General features: G+C 38.8%; 1 protein-coding gene across 1 annotated transcript in view; it reads right to left on the bottom strand.

The window, feature by feature from the left end:
- Gpc3 (glypican 3) overlaps window positions 1–19,461 on the bottom strand; it is a 417,341-nt gene that overhangs the window by 298,591 nt on the left and 99,289 nt on the right. The gene's annotated exons all lie outside the window — the stretch shown is intronic.

Raw genomic sequence — 19,461 nt, 5'->3', positions numbered from 1 at the left:
CTTAATTAGAACATAAAAATAACACACAGAGAGATCACATCTAGAGAGAGACTAGCCTATGTTCTAAGGAATACAGCTGAATGCTACACTACCATATGCATGCCTAGATGTACCCAAACAGTGCTTGGAATACAGTAAGCACTTACTAACTAGTTACTGACTGCCTGAGAGCATTTTTGGGGCATCTAACCAAAAGGATCAAAAACATCTCCCAATACAAGCATATAGTATGACAGCAGAATTTAGGCAGGGTCTCTTCCTTTTGTAAGGCTGAATTCTATTTCTTTAGCCATCCATCCATCAGTGGGACTTACAGTAGCTAGATACAGTTAGTCCCCCAAATATTTGTATGTTGGAAGCTTTATACCAAATGATTGGGCTATTACCCTCAGAAGGTACTTTTCATTGGGCCCTAGGTACTTCTTTCAAGAGTGTTGTTACAAAAGAACAAGTTTGGCCCCATGTTAGTCTCACTGTGACTCCCTGTTGTACCATCTAATATTTTATTCTCAAGCATGCTTGTGACATGATGCTATCCACATGTAGTGATGGAGATAAGTGACCCTTCAGGGCTGCCGTCTTATTATTTGGGTTTTCAAATCAGGAAGTTAAATAACTATGTTTGCTTTATGAAGTATCTGGATTAAAATATTTCATTATAGTAACAGAGAAAGGCTAATGCAGGCACTTAGGTTGTTTCTGCATCTCAGCTACTGTGAATAGTACTATGATAATAGTACAACACAGATGTCTTTATGAAGTAGTGATTTTATTTCCTTCAGCAATATGCCCAGAAGGGGGATTATTGGATCTCACAGTATGAGATGGTTAATTGTGACTATCAAGGAAATAAGTTGAAAAATCCCTAGGAAATTGGTAAAAACACACTTCTTTGTAGGTCTAAGAGTCTTTCAAGATGACTGGAGTGTGAGGACTCTAACCTAATCACTGGTTAATCCATTGACAGATTCAGAGTGTCTATCACTTTTCTCCAACCCCTTCGGCTCGAGTGCTAGCCTGCGTGCATGCGTGTGCCTGTGTGTCTAGGCACACACTTTCATCCAGTCCACTGGTAATCACTACAGAATCATAGTGAAGGAATCAAAGCAGCTCCCCAAAGACTCTCCAACATGAGGGACTTTTGAGAAAATCTCTTCATATTTTTTGTTCATTAGGACAATGTATTATCTGAAGGACTAAATTGTCTCTCAGTTCGTACCCTCAAGTCAAACAAAGAGTAGAGAATCCTTGGGCACAGTTTTAGTACAAATGCAATTTCAAAAATGTTTTTGATTCACCGTTGGTAGAATAAGTGGGTGTGAATCCATGGATAAAGAGTGAAATATAATTGATATTGTCAGGTGACTACTTTCAATGCAAACAATCCAGCACTTGAAACAAACAGAAACTCAAGTTAAATGAAAGCACCAAGTCACATAAGCCTAAAGGTCACTAAACCTCAATAGACATCCTTTTCTATCAAATCCACCCATATGACATGTGCATACAAAACTGTTTAGAACAAAAAAATCAGACAACATCAAATAAATAGATTGAATCAACAGAGTCCCCCAGTAAACCACTTATAAGCTGCTCTTTGGTTAATCATCAGTTTCACACTCCAAAAAGAAAGGTTAGGTTCGCTTGTATTAGTATCTGTCTCATGGACCATAGTTATCCTCATCAGAATAAGAACGATGCTAAAGTTAGAATCCGAGTTAAAGGGCTGGTTTTCAAACATGAGATTTCAGGCTAGAGGTTTGCAATGGAAGGTGAAGTTGCTCCGTCTCCAACAGGACATTTAACATTATCTGGTGACAGTTTTGGTATTCCAGGAATCTAGAGGGTAGAAGCCAGGGATTCTGCTGGATGCCTTCTGATATACAGGCTGGCCTCACAACAAATGATTATTTAAGCCCATGTATCATAATGTCTGTTTTAAGGCAAATAATTTTATTCTATCCTTGATTTTCTTACCTTCGTGTTTCACCAAAGCATATATGTTGTTGGAAAGTGCTTAATTTTCACATACATGTAATCACTTTGTGATTGTAACCAAATTTCTAAGCATGTTTAGAACAGAGTACCAATACTACTTACTTCATAGTGCTGTTGAGAGAACTCAGTGTGTTCATGTATAAACAGCACTGGCTCTCTCGTAGGCATGTATGAAACATTGTCTATTTTTTATTCTGGATGAAGCAAACCAGAGATGTTCAAAGGACTGTGGGCCAGCAAAGTGCAAAACTTTTCCTAGGGGAGGAAGTGGTTAGGGAAGGTGTCCTAGGGAAAGTCGTATGTCAGCTACATATAAGAACTTCTGAGTAGTTCAAGAATGGTTCAAAACCAGAGGCAGGGACATCAATTGGGAAGTGACTAAAGTCCAGGTACAACTGAGGGCAGAAAGTAGGGCAGAAGCTGCAGTTAATACAGTAAGACTTGGTGATCACTGGCTATAGGAAACAAAGAAGCCAAGGAGGACTTGGTGGTGGTATTTTAGTTGGTACATGACTGAACTTCCACTCTCTCTGCCCATAAAAAGAAGAACTTAATCACCGATCTCAGGGATTAAAGAACATATAGTGGACAATACATGGAAATTCTCACCACTGTTGTAATATTATTAACAATGATTACAGCAGCTCTAGAAGAGGTCCCTAGAGGACAATTAGCAAGAGGCTCAGTATCAAGAAAAGTCTTAATGTTATTCCTTCATAGAAGATAAACACTATCTTCTGTCTCCTACTCAGTGATATGCTTTGCCCAAACACTATACTGTTCTATGTGAGTGGCTGGAAGATGCTCCCCTTCCAAAGATCAAGATGAGCCCACCCACAGCGTCAACAGTCTGTTCCTAATGTCAGCAATGGATAGGATCTTAAACAGACTTGAAAGACAGCTCTCCTCTTTATTCTACTCACTATAAACAGAGCCTATACTTTTAGTCTAATGGTTCTATTCCACCTCTCTTTATTAAAATACAAAGCTCAGTGTGCACTGCTGAATGAATGAGCTTGCTACTAAGATGTTAAGATTTTAACTGTATCACATCCCAAGAGAAATAAATGGTGCACAGGAACCTGGTTCTGAAAAGAACACACACAGTGAATTTCTAAATGGTGTAACTCCCCTGATTCATCTGTGCTAGGCTAGAGCTTCAACGTTGTGGTTTGATTGCCTTAAGGGCTTTTTATTATACTGAGTTGACAAACACTTTTACAAAGCTAATTCTGCAGGCCCCAAAACAGTCACTCCTAAAAGCCACACAGGTGAGGACAAAATAACTACATTTGCTAAAAGGGGGTGAGAGGAAGCACCCAAAATAACAGTTGTTCCCTCAAGCCAAGTAGCAGTCTGAGTAGTGGCAGAGCATGCCAGCAATCAGTACTCAAATGGATATTATTAAATCTGAGTATCCTGCATTTAGTGCTGTTAAAATAACTGAGACTACTTATTTGAGTCCATTAAGTAATCATAAATTTAAATCTATTTCTTCAGACTAAGATTTTCATGGAATCAAATTAGTCTTGAAGGGAATTTTAGAGATCAGCTAGCCCTGTGATCATTAACCATTTGGTGGACATAGATTCTTTTATGAGCTAGATTTCGACTATGTACATTCATTCTGTCTCTGCCCATCTGTCTCTGTCTCTTCCCCCACCCCCTACAGGAAAAAATGTAACATATACAAAACCTTTACATACAATTCAGGGGCTTCAAGAACTGTTACCCACCCACAGACTTCAGCTAATCCATTTATCCTTTTAAACAAAGAAGATTGAACCTTTGAAATGTTTTTGCCCAACCTCCCAGTCAGAAAATCTTATATTTTAAAATGCTATGTAGGGGACAGGGATGTAGATCACTTGGTAGAGTATTTACCCAGCATTTGTACAAACCTTTATATTCAGCATTTGGAGCGTGGAAGAAGGGAAATCAAGTCCAAAGGCATCCCCAGCTACATAATGAGTTCTAGGCCAGCCTGAGCTACATAAGACCCTGTCTCCAAAAACTTAAAATCATATGTGACATTTGCTTTCATGCACAAGTTCATACACATGATTTCACATTCTCAGGATTAATATATACTGGGCATATAGTGGTTCCATTGTATAGATGCACACTCCAAGATTTAGAGAGCTAAAGTTCCATGCACTTACTTCTACAGAAACCTAACCACATTGCTCCTCCAAGTAAGACAGATTGAAGAAGCAGAGAGATAGAGAGAGGAACTCAAAACAGACCCTCCAACTGCTTTTACTATCCCCTAGTCCATCTTCATTAATTCTAGTTTGCTAAGTACTAACACAGAGGAAGGACGGATGGAGTTGGAAGCATGAAGGACAGGGCAAGTGCCAAGGAGACCTAGCTTAACTCACAAACTAGGAAAAGGACCCCATACACCCTAACTTTTTCAGGCACCTGTGTTGGTTCCCAGAACCAGGAAATGACCACATGGGACCTGGAATTTACTATGTATTGAGGTATAGTTTTAAGGCTTTTCTGTAGGCTGAACTCCCCTTAACTCACAACCATGGGAAGGCTGAAAAAAAATCACACCTAGGGGTGCTTTAGCCACATCAAGAACAGAAAACACCCAGCTCTTCAATTTCCAATAAATACCAATTTCAATTGGTAAATTCCCCATATATGTAAATTGGCTTTAGCACATTAAAGGGAATTAGCCATGCTTGACTCAGCTTAAACATGAGCTGATTCAATAGGTAAACCTGAAGGGCTTCCTTCCCACTAGCAACCATGTTACTCCGCTCAAATGCTCTCCCTCCATAGCAGCCATGTTGCTCTGTTCAAATGCTCTCCCTCCACACTTCTCAATTTTCTAATCTGCCTGCCTTTGTGTTTTGCTGTGGTGCTAGGTATTTATCTCTTTTCATTCCTGTTGTGCTGGTAATCAGAGCCTCTGAATGGCTCAGTGGAAAAAAAGAGAAAACAAAAGTGATGCTTAGAGAGGCCACCCAACTTTCTTGTGAGTACAAAGGCACATTTCGACTACAATTTCACCATCTATATTAAAGATGTCTGGGCAAAGAATAACAAGTGCACAGTGGGGGTTGCAAGTAGCGACATGGGGTGGCAGAGAAAGAACTGTGTAGAATAGCTATATTTAAAATATCTTTTTCTTATCTTCTCTCCCTGACCACCCACTGCCAGTCACCCACTCTCCCTTCTCCATCCTACCTCCAAAACTGCCACAGCACCTTTGAAGCAAGATAAATTACTTCCCTTTTCTGAGTCCCTGGAGATATATATATATATAATATATATATATATATATATATATATATATGTTTAGCCTTTACCTAATGATTTCCAGCACCAGTGTTTTTATTTGAAAATTGTTTATTTTTCAGTTGAATATGACTGCTTTGTTCTTTGGTATTTTCATATATGAATACAATACATTCAGATCATAACCACCCTCCACAGGCCCCAGTAGGCTGCTCATGCTCCAGTGGATGGCCCTACATCCATACACATACAGAAAGTAGTAATTGGATTCTGAGGGACCTTTGGAGGAGGAGGAGGAGCATGAGAAAGAGGAGGAGGACCAAGAGGAGGTGGAAATGGAATATGACTTCTTTATGATCTCACTGAATCCCTTTACAGATTTTTATGCACTTGGAGGACAATTTTTCCTGTGACAATATATGGAGGTATCATGGAAAGCAAAGGTACATGCTGATGTACAAAACTGAATTGTACTTAACCTTTCAAGATAATCTATTTTTCAGGAAAGTCTAACTTTCCAAGTCAGATCTACCTAACCTGAAAAAGACCTACGTAAGACTGGGCTGAATGACAATGTGAAAACCTCACATTTGTCACAACTAAATGACATCATCATATCTAATGCTAAGACACCTTAGCATTACCTTATTTGAGCCTCAAAATTTGACATTTCAACAAGACCGGGATTCATTCCATTTTAGAGATGAGAAAATGAGGCCCGTGCAAATGAAGTGGTTTGTTTAAGCTCACACAGTTTCCCCATGACAAAAACAGGACAAGAAATCAAAGGTAAAAGTTTTCCCCACATTTTTAAACCCCTAGGATAAAAAATATCGCCGCTCTTTCACCTTGACTTAAAAGAGCTAACAACTTGGCTTGTGAAAAATGAAAAGCCTTAAAGGAAGGTGGAATAAAAATCTGAAAGACAATCACTGATCTTTTATCTTCCAGACTTCAAGCTGAATCAAGTTCTTCAAAGAAAACCCAATAAAGCCCAGACATTTTCATCATAACAAAATAAATAATTCAGTCAGGCTTTAGAGGACTCCTGCATTATGATTGGCTAGTTGATATATTTGTGACTTAGCCGTCACTAAACTGATTACAGCTAACCTGATTGACACAGTGATGTCAACAAAGCCTTTGACACTGGCAGTTATGAATGGAAAGTGTAAATACTGATAAATAACGTGCAGTCCCTGCATTTACTCCTAATGGAGAATTTAGCACTTTCAAAAGTCAAACACCTGATAGGCTAAAAATTACAGCCTATGGCCTATCTGGCAACAAAGACACTGTTAAGATTCATCACCCCTCCTCATGCTAGGAAGATATCAACAGAGCCTCAGCTTCTTCCATCTAGACAGGCATGTTTGATTTTTTAAAAATCCACACTCTATGAGCTACAAGGTGCTATAGAAATTATCCACTCTAACACCACAGTTTATTTGGGAAAATTAAAGCGCAGAAAAATGACATTAATTGCCCAAGGTCATCCAGTGAGTCATCATGGAGTCAGAGCATAAGCCCTATCTTCTTAGTCCCAGTCCAATGCTCTTGTCACTAGACCACACAACAGGGAAAAATCTCCACCCAGCACGTACAAGAGCACGCGCGCGCACACACACAGCCCCACACACAGCCCTTCTGAATTATAATGGCTCTACGAAGATAATTGAAGCCATATTCTCTGTGCTGCATTTCTATTGGCCTCAGTAGAAACCGATCTGGAAAGCACACACAGATATAAAATTATACACAATTTTCAAGTTAAAGTCCATTTCGTGGCTATGTGGCTACGAGTTAATGTTATCTAAATACAGCTGAAAATAACTGAAGGAAACAGGCACACTCTGAATTATCTGGATTCTAATGTTTACGGCATTCTCTCTCATGTTTTATGCACAGAGAAAATTATTTAACAACATCAACAAAAAGAACCCTATAACCATGGTCACCTCTGAATATTAGGGCTCTGGGTGATTCTATTTTCTATTTTTCTTCTCAGTGCTGGGACTCTAACACAGGGACTTGAGCATGGCAGGAGTTGCAACACAAAGCCTCAGGACCAGGCTTCTGGGTGATTTTCGAGTTGTTTTGCATTTCTAGAATTTTACAGCTTCTAAAATGAAGTCTGTTGTTTATATAATATTTATGTAATAAAGTAACCTTACTGACAGAGTAACCGACAGATAACATAACCATCAAAATATGTCCTCTGGTATTTTCAGGTTCCATAATAACTTCAATCACCTCATAGTCAACTCAGATTATAAAATCTGCTCAATTAGAAGTTCTCTCTTGAGAAATTGGAAAGCCTTTAGACCCAATGAACATCCCTTTTTGTGTCAGGTAGGATAATTCAGTTATTTTCTACAGGTGGCATCTCATTCACATTAAAGAACAGTCAATTCAACAAATAGGATGGCGGTAGAGTTCAGTGGTAGAGCACTTGCATGCACAAAGTCCTGATTACCCATGGGATATTTTCTGGAACTCTTCAGTAATCTGTTGATAAATGGAAGAAAGTCTAACTAGTGGGTTGTGATTTACAATTAGTTTCAAGAATAAGCAAGAGCTAACATTAATTGAGCACTTACTATACACTAGGCACCCTTCTAAGTTTTCAATGTATCTTCTTATTTACTTCTCACAACAGCCACATAGTCATATTACCATCCCCATTTTAGAGATAAGGGCATTGAAGACTGGCAAGAGTAAATAGAGAACATGATTCGAGACTAATTTATTGCAGAATCCATTATCTGCTTTTTATTATTTTTCCATACCTAAAGTAACTCAAACTCACAGCTAATAAAAGAGTTCCCGAGTTGAAATTCTATAAAGTTTGCTTTGGTAAGCAAGACTTTGCAATTAGCAGCTCCAATTAATGGGTTTGCTCAAGTCCTCCAAGCAAGTTAAACATGCCCTCCTGCAATCTTATATATACTATTAATGTGTTTAGTAGATGCTTTCTTCATAAATGCGATGAAAGTTAACTTCAGTCCAAGTCAAATTACCACAACATTCAAACGAACAAAGCCCAAGTTAATGAGAGTTCACTCTACATCATTAATTTTTACAAAATATTTACCTCCTATTTGGAATTCACTTGTGTTGCCTCAGCATTTATTAACTATATATTTAATGTACAAACATATGTTTGCACTCCTACAGTTTTCTTATGAAAGGCTCTGACCACCTAAGTATGGCCAGGCTTACTTGTGAGGCATGTCTAACATCATCTCAGGAGTACTGTGCTTTAACCATGTGCCCAAACCTAGTCAGACACCAAGTAAATACACAATGAAAGAAACTGCTCAGTTTGGCATAGGAAATGAACACTGCCAACTCACTTCTCAAAACAGCAAGCACTCTGTCGTCTCTCCAAAGTTTCCTGTTCTAGAATTTGGGTAACTGAGTAAGCAACTCCCCCATCCCATTTGCTAAAACATACAAGGGCAATTGCACCAATTTTCTTCTAGTTTCACTCTCCCATGTTACATTCTATTAGCTAGCTCAATTCCCAATTCAACCACTGACTCTGTATGTGGACTAGGTCAGGCCACCATCTCAACCCTCCAACTTTCTATTGGCAGTGCTTGTAAATGTGTTTGCACGCAAAGCACATTGAAATCCCTGGAGGAAATCTGTGATGTCTGTAAATCATAATTGATAATACCCTGGACTTATTGAACTTTTACATTACTGCCTTCCTGAGATGTCTAGTTTAATGCATACAGACAAAAAGAGCATTTAAAGAAACTAGTGAAGTGTTGAGTCAAGTAGACTTCATGAGCGAAGAAATGACAGAGCCCTGTGCTCCTCTGTCAACAGAATGCCTGGGTGTTAACTAGGCCATGAAATGGGGGGCCCTGTGTGATACAGCTAACTACTTATGGGAGCCATTTCTCCATAGGACTTTAGCAAATTCCTTTCAGTTCCACATATCACTTTCCCCATTAAGGCACAGGCCCAAAGCAGCATAACCACTTTCCTTTCATCCCTGTCAAACTCAGCAAGTTTCTCAGGAAGCAAACGCTAGTTAAATCATTTTCATAATTCTAAAATGCCTGTAAGACAAGTCCAGGGTCTAATTATACCACTTAAATTTGTTGAAGATGTTTGGGTTTTCTTTCTTTCTTTTTTTTTATTTCAATAACGAAAGAGCCCAAGGGTTTAAAGCCCTAATAATCTAATAAAGTTTGCTAAGTGAACATTGTAACAGATACGCCTGGATGGGATTTTGTAAATACCAGACAATTTCCCCTGATCTTTATCAGGGGGAAAAAGAAGTCTAAATCTTTGGCAGGAAGAAATTAAATGTAGTGCAAAATAATAACATCTGGGCAGATTGTATTTGTCAGAGTAGCAGCCCCTTTAGATGTCAGGCTGAAAAGTACTCAAATGAACTCTGAAGGGTGTGTGTATGATGCTTTATGAGGCAATAGGAAAGGCTGCCATGCTGCCATAGAATACTCGGGGCACAATTAACTCACCCTAGTAGTTCCCTACAGAGAATTGTTTCACATGAATGGAATTTGAAGCCTTCTGCCAAATAAAAGTTTGGGGCTATTCTTGGGGTATTTTGTTTATTTCCTGTACAATTTCCTAACAGCACTTTCTATTTCTCAAATGCCTAAAAGATCGTTTGAATGACTTATGGAATCTTGTTTGTATCTTATAACTCTCAGGGGAAACACTGTAGGTCAATGAAAAGTCAGTGACTTGGAAGTTGCACACCTAATAATACTGCCACTTACTGATGACGTGGCCTTGGCCCAGTTTCCACATCTATAGAATAGGAAAAATACTGCCCAGTGGTAATACTACTGTTATGAAGACTATTCAAGTGTAGTAAATGGTGGATTGTTAGTAAGCTTATTTCACTTTCTTCCTCCTTCAATTAAGAGACCATATGGGTTCAAATGTCTAATCTCATCAACTTTCCAGGGGCCTATGTCCTTCAGGGGCTTAGTTTCTTCAGAATACACTATCTTCCTCTCAAATCAAAACCAAAACCCTCATGGCTACATTTGAAATGCTATATGTATCATTTAAGTTCTTCATCTCAAACATCTGGTAGACATGGCTAGGAAGAATATGCTTGGTTTCTCCACTAATGATTAGTTTGATACACAAGATACTTTAATTGTTTCCCTGCCTCTCTAATATTCTGTAGATCTGGCATTTAGACAGGGAGAACTGTAGTCATATCAAAATAAAAAAAAAAGAAGTTTTCCCTAATAAACAACTCTTCCAAGACAGAGTTTGAACCACAAAACAATGCAAAGTCACTGGTTTATCTGATGATAGTTGCCGGAAAGAGACTATTTTCCCAGTTCCCAAAGAATAGGAGTGTAGACAGAAGGCTTTGGGATTTCCCCCTCACCTAGTGCTGTTAAACAAGAGTAGACACTTTGGCCTTACTCATTGGGTTTCCTAAGCTGCCTTTGAGGGGCAGAGACATGTAGGAGTAAACACACACAGAACATCAAAGAGTGGCTGCAGGGCCTAAGTTACCAGTTAGGGATGCGGGAAAGATGCTTAGAATCTACACTAGACCAAGCGACTGATAGCAAGAGATATTTTACCAGCCACTAAGCAATGATCAACTCCCAGGTCACAGGATGCTGTGTATTTAGTTACATACCCAAAGTACTTCCTATTACAATGGCCAGAACAATTTGAGATCCAGGGGAAAGAAATGTAAATGTTGTTGTCAGTAAAATGGATATGGGCTCATTCAGACTGACAACCAGCATCAGAGAACAATCAAATAACTACAATAATCTTTTCATTTATTTTTGTTGCTGTTGTTGAGATAGGTTCTTATATAGCTCAGACTTTCCTGCAACTCACTATGTACCCCAAGGTGGCCTCCAAATTGTGACCCTCCTTCCTTGGCTTCCCAAGTGCTGGAATTTCAGGCAGGTACTACCACCCCAGGTTCAATTCAAGCTTTCACAACATTTTCATATACATTACCTCTTTTGATCTTCAAAACCTCGGGCAGATCAGCAGGTCAGGTGCAATAGTCTTCACATTAAAAAAAATGTTAAATTACTTACCTGTAGCTGGTAGAAAAAAGAGTACATATATGATTCATGCTAAGGCTAATATTGTTAAAGAAAGAACACATTGGAAAACAAATGTAGACACTGTTGCATTTAACTGAAAGAATTTGTCACATTTGCAAAGAATGAAAAATTGAATTATCACATAAGTGAAACAAATTTATAGTATATAAAATGGGTTGACATCCTGCATATATAAATGGATTTTGAAAATCAATAGGAAAATAAAATGGCATGTACTAAGAACAATGAATACATAATTTTAAATATAGAACAATAAAAAATACAAAGTAAAAGAAGAAAACTGACTCACAAGTTTTCCTAATGACCAAAGGGTACTATTTTTCACCGTAACTGAGATTACTATATAGTAACAAGTGACATATGGTTAGGAAAATGGACACTTACACAATGCTAGTGTAAGTGAAAATATTAATCAACTTTATAAACCAGATGTAATGAACTTTATAAACTATATAGTCTCTATTCTAAAATTTCTGGTTCCAGGAATTCATTCTGAAGAAATAATTAAGGACATGAATTAATATTAATTAGATGGCAGATGGGCATTACTTATCTTATTCATGTTAACTAAATGCAAACTCAATTTCAGTATTTATGTATTATAAAATATATTATTGAAAAGATGCTATTATTACATAGAAAGCAATGTCATCCATTTGGAAATATATACTAATAGGTACCAATATGTTAATTATTGTATTAATTACATACATGTAATTAATTACATGTAATTTTTATATTGCTATGTTATATAAATAAATATGCATGCATCTATATATGTATGTATATACATACCGCCCTGTAACACACACTAAAAGTATATAAGATATCAAAACATTATTTATTAGTAGTTAACCTCTAACAGAATCTGGGTCCTTTTATTTTCCACTTTTTTGTTTCTTTGTGGGTTTTTATTTATATATAAAACATATACTACCTGTTTATGTAGTAGAAAAATTGGGGGGGATCTTGGAAAAGGGTTTCTCTGTGTAGCACTGGCTGTCCTGGAACTCACTCTGTAGACCAGCTGGACTCAAACTCACAGAGATCTGCCTGCCTCTGCCTCCCAAGGCTAGGATTAAAGTCCTGTGCCACCACTGTCTGGTGATATGTTGACTTGGCATCTTCTGGGTAAATGCCCAAAGACGTTACAAATTGTATTTAACAAATTAAATTGGTCTCTTGTGTTTTCTCAAATGTGTGCATCATGGATTTTATGCAGACATATAAAAATCGTGGTGTGTGTGTGTGTGTGTGTGTGTGTGTATACACATAAGATGCCACGAAAGTAGAAGCAAAACTGTCTAAGGAAGCAAAGGGAACTAACTAATGGGAGGGGCATGAAACCAGAGGGTAGAATGGAGAATGGTCTGGAGGAAATGTGCTCAAATACACGATATTTGTGCATGGAAATGGCCTTATGTAAGACAGTGTAATAAGCTTTTTTTTAAAAAAAAATCAAGTACCACGAATAAACTTTACTTAAATACTTTGAAGGCATTGCTGTCATAAGCAACAGTAAATAATCCATTGGCTTCGGGAAATCTGCCTTAAGAAGTAGATAAGATCATCTTCAACTAAAATTATTGTTGATTTCTTTATGTACAGTAACATTTTATTTAATTTGGTGATTACTTGCTACAATTTTGCTCACCATTTATCTGATGCATCATTTATTCTACTTTAATCAATCATTATACCCTCTCTATTTGGTCAATTCTTATACCTAAATAAAACTTGCTTTTATTAAAACTGATCAAGGAAGTACTACTGTACATGGCAACAGCTGTGATACAGAACAAGATCACATTTCTTCACCAATGGGTAGTTATTGAGGACCTAGTATAGAGCAGGCAAAAAATGTAGCTGCCCTTGATATCATTTGTGTTTCATTTTCACAATGAGCAAGCAACGCAGGGGTGCTTTAAATGTAAGGCCTGCACATTCTGCCATCTTGCTTTTTACCCTAATACAAAATCTAAAACTCAATCTAAGCAAACGTAAGGTCATGCACATTGTCTAACCTTGTTGAGAGACAGAACATTGTAATATAGGAAAATAACCAGAAATTTAAAATTCAGCATGAAGTTACCTTGCCTAAGTGACCACACTCTCTTGGGTTTCCTTTCTTCATAGGGCTAATCATGCCTTTGTGAAGGGATGCTGAGAAGGTTCAGCTACATACAAATATGTCTACTTGATACACAATAAGGGTAAGCTTCTTTTCCCTTATGTGGTAGGACACAAAAGAACGCATTTGGGTGAGCTGGCACATGCCACCATTCTCATAGATTAACAGTCTTAAGGCACAAACCTGTAGCATGGAGTTTGTTCAGAGTGATCTGTGAAGTGAGAGTAGGTCACATGACAAAAAAATCTACCAAGTCATCCTGGGAGTGGGGGGAGGCCAGAAGTAGAGAGAGAGAGCTCAGAGGAGCCTAAGATGTTCCATGTTGTTGGGAAAACATCAACCCACTATGTAGACTTTTAGGATGTTAGGTATGTGTATCTTGAAAAACCTAGAAGAAAAGGCTGTTGACAATGGTTTCTAACTTTTCTGTTTGGCTATTCTGTTTGGTGCTTGCTTCCAGGGAAGAAGAAAACTCAGAAATCTGTTTCTGCTAATTCTGTGTCATGTTGTAAGTGTCCATTTGTTTAGATTCATTCACATAATCCCTATCTTACCTAAAGGTGCAGTGTTTCCAAGAGTAGATGTATGCCTTCCTCACAGAGGACTCATTTTCTACTAAAGAAAATGTAAATTCGTCTAATAGCCATACTTACACCTTGAACTTGAAAAGCACTATAAAGGAAGTCTACCAGTTCCTAGAAGGGGAAATGGTTTGAGTGGACCTTGGTCTCATCCAATGATTACACTCCACTTACTCAGGACCAGCATTTCCACTAAAGGAGAGGAATATGATAATAATACTATTTTTCTTCTCCTAATTCAACCTAATAGACGTCAGAGTATTTATTCCCCTTGCTGGTTAGATCCATAAGCTATGTGAGACTCATTCAGACCACTGGGGGACCATTTGAAATTTGTAAATATATAGTCTTAAATATGTGAACTCACACACACGGGGGGGGGGGGGCAGAAAGAGAGAAAGATTCACAAAATTCTACAAGAAGCTGTCTTTAAATGAACATAAAATGCTCTAAAATAACAACCTACAACTCTATGTTCATTATAATTACATCAAAGCTTTAAAAGCATTTAAATGTGGATTGCCAGATATATGTCATTCAATGTAGTGAAAGTAGGGTGTTTCGTATAGAATCACATTTATAAATGTCACTGTACAAGACAGAGTAAGAAAACAACAGCTATCATCAGGCGCACTGAAACCCAGCTAAAATGAGTGAGTGGTTAATCACTAGAATCTGTAGCAGTGGCTAGCACAGGACTGAGCTCCTAATAGCTTTCACCTCACAGGCCTTTTTTATTTAATGGCTCATGGGGCAGAGACTTTCCCTAACTCACAAAGAGTTACAACAGACCTGGACTTAGACTGCAGCCCGCCAAAATCAAGAGCACATCCTTGGCACACTAGCCCTATCCCCACTCCCAAGACAGAAGGGCCAGGGACAGATGACGAGGGTATCCAGCAAGTCCAGGAAGAATAGTATGGAAGAGATGATTAACAATTTGGATTTAATTGATAAAAAGATGATACTGATTTATCTAACTCTCTCACTTGCTCTCATCTTCAGTTAAAAGCCACATCTGTGGAAAGAAGTCACTCTGACAATCTTCTCCCACTCCAAACAAGAATATCCAGCCACTAGTTGAAATCGTTTTTTTTTTTCTCTTTCTAATACCTCTGGAAGCAGATTTCCCATAACACTAATGAGCTATAAGAAAACAAACTTGGCACACCCACTTCCAGAAGAGCCACCGTTTTTGTTTTTGTTTTTTCAAGACAGGGTTTCTCTGTGTAGCTTTGGAGCCTGCCCTGGAACTCACTCTGTAGACCAGGTTGGCCTCGAATTCACAGAGATCCACCTGCCTCTGCCTCCTGAGTGCTGGGATTAAAGGCATGTTTCAATGCCTTAATGTCCTTTTCTTAAGAAAAGAGCCCCTAAAACAGTAGAAACTTTGAGCCTCAGCAAATATAAATCCACTCCAACTTGTTACAAAAACTGTAAATGTATTTCATGCAGCATTTCTATAACAGTGCTGTATAGCCACATTAGCCATGTACAAATGTCTTGCTTTGGGAGTTTTGAAATATCTGAAGGTAGGTTTGGGGTGATTTTAATCTGACTCCCTCTTGATATTTGCCTTTGGACATGTTAGGTATTGCCCAGCAAGTTTTCTAACAAAATGGAATAGATTTCCTTTGAAAGAAAGAAAACTAGAATCGAAGTCACTGTCCATAATCATGAAGCAAAATACAGGGAGGCTAGCTAAAACATAGTACTTAACTAAGGGCGTGGTCTCTGGAGTTGTCCTTCCTGGGTCTGATTCCTCTTTGCCATGTATTGTCTATGCTGCTTTGGACTCATAACTTCTCTAAGCCTCCACTTCCTCAGAAGTAAAACAAAACTAACAAACTGCCCATGTCAAGGGCTTGATATGAAGTTTCAAGGAGATAAATACAAATGAAACAGTTTAGAGCAGGAAAGTTCAACGTACTGCACTGCAGAAGTGGAGAGCAAAGGAGACAAAGAAGAGAGGACTCAGCAGAGCCTTTGCTGATGTTCTAACTGGGAACTCACAGAGCCTGGAACTGAAATACAAGGCTGCCAGATGATGAATGAGACAACTGAACCTGAGTGAAGAATGCATGGATATGGCCAAAGATGGGAAAGGATAAGGTGGGATGAGGAAGAAAGGAGGAGTACCTGAGCCCTGGAAGCATCTCACAGTCCACGGGAAAAGTGTTTTTAATTTCGACATTCCTACTTCCCGCTTAGAAGAAAATTGTTTCTACCTCCATTCAACTGTCAGGAGAATTGAAATCTCTCAAACATATGCTTCATTACTCCCATATCAGGTACTGCAACGCAGTGAGACAGAAAAAGGAGGAGGAGGAACATATGTTTTAAGAAAGTAAGCAAAGCCCAGTAGGGGGAAGGGTGGGGAGCAATCACTCTAGGCAAAGTAAGAACCTTCCTGGAAGCTTCTAGAGCGCAGGAAAAGTGCCCTTGATTTGCTTTGTGGGGCATGCTAGGGATAAAGGTGGCCAGTGGTGATGAGGGCAAGGGATGCTGCTAAGGAGGCTGGAAAGATAGGCACTGGTTAACAGCACTGGCTGCTCTTCCAGTGGACCCGAGTTCAGGTCCCAGCACCCACATGGCAGCTCACAACTGTCTGGAACTCCAGTTCCAGGGGATCTGATACCTTCACACTGGTGTACATAAAATAAAGTTAAATAAACTATAATACACACACACACACACACACACACACACACGTACGTGTGTGTGTGTGTGTGTGTGTGTGTGTGTGTGTGTGTGTGTGTGTGTGCATTGCTAAACGGAGGGCCCTGACCCAGTAAACGTTCATCTGCATAATCCTCTTCCCTCATTGGTGGCCCTAGAATAGTCTCTGCATGTACACTGAGTCATTTTTCTAAGCTCTTTTTATTAAACAGTTTTCAGCCTAATGACTGACTTTCCTAAATCAATATGAGGCCATAGGAAAGGTTTGCAACTCCCCCAGCTCCAGCTCAGCTAAAGCCACAGCAATTTAAAAACCAAATGGAATCCAAAAGTTCTTAGGCCCAAACTGAACGACTTTAAACCCTCAGTTTCCAGTTGTTTGTCCAATAGCCTTAATAATTAAAAGAATTGCATTTAAAAACTTTGTAACCAAAATACCTCTTTGAGCCAGTGCCATAAAAGTCCTCTAATTAAAGCCGGCACCTTCTGTGCTCTGATGAGGAATTTCCCCTTTTATAATGGGATTAGTAGAGCTTTGCTGCACAGATGAGTGGGCTGATTAATAATTGACATTTTTGAGGATATATAAGCTCACTCATGGTCATGGTTTGTGTTCCTCAAATTCTTCTATTCAATTGAATGTTATTCTATTTAGCGCCAACAAATGAATTAAGTTCCGATTAGACATCAATGTAATTATTCTCTCAGGCACACTGTTTTCCACAAAGAAAGGGCTGTGACAGGGTGGCCAGCAGTTAAGAGTTTCAGACTCAGTGGGGCTCAGCGTAAGCAGGGAAAGTCAGAGGGAGGAATTGTGAAATGGAGAGAAACTGCCTGGTCCTCACTTAAAATCCCCAACACATTACAAAAACCTAAATTAACAAATGATTGAATCACAAAAATGTGTTTATCAACATTCAAGCAATTGTTCAGTCACATATTAAATGTGAAGTAAAAGAAAATATCTGCTTAAGTAACATCTCCCCAGTCATTTCAAGCAGAAATGACTGAAAAAAATTGCTCAGGGTTGATGGAAAAGGGTGTTCTAACCAAGGTCAATTTTATTTAGGAAGAGTAGGAGAGACAGGACTCTGACAGGAAAGAGTGCAGAAATGCCAATAGCAGATGGAAAGAAAAAGCAACAGAAACAGCACAGGCACTTCCTCCTCTCATTCAAAGGCATCCTTTTCTATCTAGTTCCTCCATGGTAAACAAGTAGAAGAAAGCAAACCTTCCAACCCAGGTGGCAATTAACTACCATCCCTGAGACTTACACCTTCCTTTCTTTCCTCTATCATAATAGAGAATGCATGCAAGTGTGGCCTGGGGGTGAGGAGGTGGCTCCCTAGTGCAGCACTTATTGTGAAGTTCAGATCTCCAGCACCCCTTACAAGTCTGGAGTGGCAGAGTGTGTTTGTCACCTCAGCGCTAGTATGGATAAAGGCAAGACAATCAATCTAACTGAAATGGCAAGCTCCAGGATCGATGACTAACTCTGTTTCAAAAATCATAAAGGTGGAGCCATTGAAGAAAGGAGATGAGTTGGCTTCCTCTCAAACACAGTACACCTGTTCAGAACTAGTAACATGTTTGTGTAAAAAATATACCATCCAAAATAACACATACACCATAAAAATAAAATCTTTAAAAAATTAGTCCACTTTGTAATAGTTTCTCTGTCTCTCTGTCTCTCTCTGTCTCTGTCTCTGTCTCTGCCTCTCTCTGTTCTCTCTCTCTCTCTCTCTCTCTCTCTCTCTCTCTCTCTCTCTCTCTCTCTCTCTCTCTCTCTCTCTCTCTCTCTCACACACACACACACACACACACCATGCAGAAGCACTTTGAGAAGCTGAAAAAGCAATTGCTCCTGGCAGAACTGAAATTGCAAACAACAAAGCTTCATACACTCAAGAGCTTAAGAAGCATATGCCCTTTTTAAAGGGTCCTGTGCACTGGAGCTACCTGAATCTCTACCATCAATTTGTGACAGAAGTTGCTCAAGTACATCATGAAGTCCAGTTTCACATAGGTCAACATAGACTTCCTCGGGCACTACTAGTGCTAGAAGAGTCAACAGAAAGGAGCTACCTTCATAAGGTATGTATAATTTATTGGTTGTAAGACATTTTCCAATTCTCTATGACTAGAATTTTTAGCCCTGCTTTACAGACATGGTAATGGAGAATAATCCGGTCCAAATAATCTCCCCTAAGCCATAAAATATAAATGTAGATCTTGTATTAAACTGAATTTTCTGAGTCAGAATTCAGAATTCCTTATTTTACAAAAAACTTTACTGCATTTATGTGTGTGCATGTGTGTGCACATGCATGTATGTAGGTCAGAGAACAACTTTCAGGAACTGGTTCTTGCTTTCTACCAAGTGTGTTCCATGGGTTGAATTTAGGCCATAAGGCTTGGTGACAAGCACCCATAGCAGCTGAGCCACCTCACTGGCCTGAATTCAGCATTCTTCCAGTATTCTTAAGTTAAAAAATTAATTTAAGCCTTTGAAGATGTAAATATTAAGAAAAGGAGAATGACAGCTGGACAGTAGTGGCTCATGACTTTAATCCCAGCACTTGGGAGGCAGAGACAGGAGGATCTCTGTGAGTTTGAGACCAGCCTGGTCTCCAGAGTGAGTTCCAGGACAGCCAGGGATACACAGAGAAACTGTGTCTTAAAAAACAAAAACAAAAACATAGAAAAAAAGAAAAACAGG

This window comes from Cricetulus griseus, chromosome X (assembly GCF_003668045.3).
Source record: "Cricetulus griseus strain 17A/GY chromosome X, alternate assembly CriGri-PICRH-1.0, whole genome shotgun sequence".
In the NCBI taxonomy this organism is placed as follows: domain Eukaryota; kingdom Metazoa; phylum Chordata; class Mammalia; order Rodentia; family Cricetidae; genus Cricetulus; species Cricetulus griseus.
The sequence above is the reverse complement of the archived record's forward strand: the minus strand, read 5'-3'. Positions and strand labels throughout refer to the sequence as shown.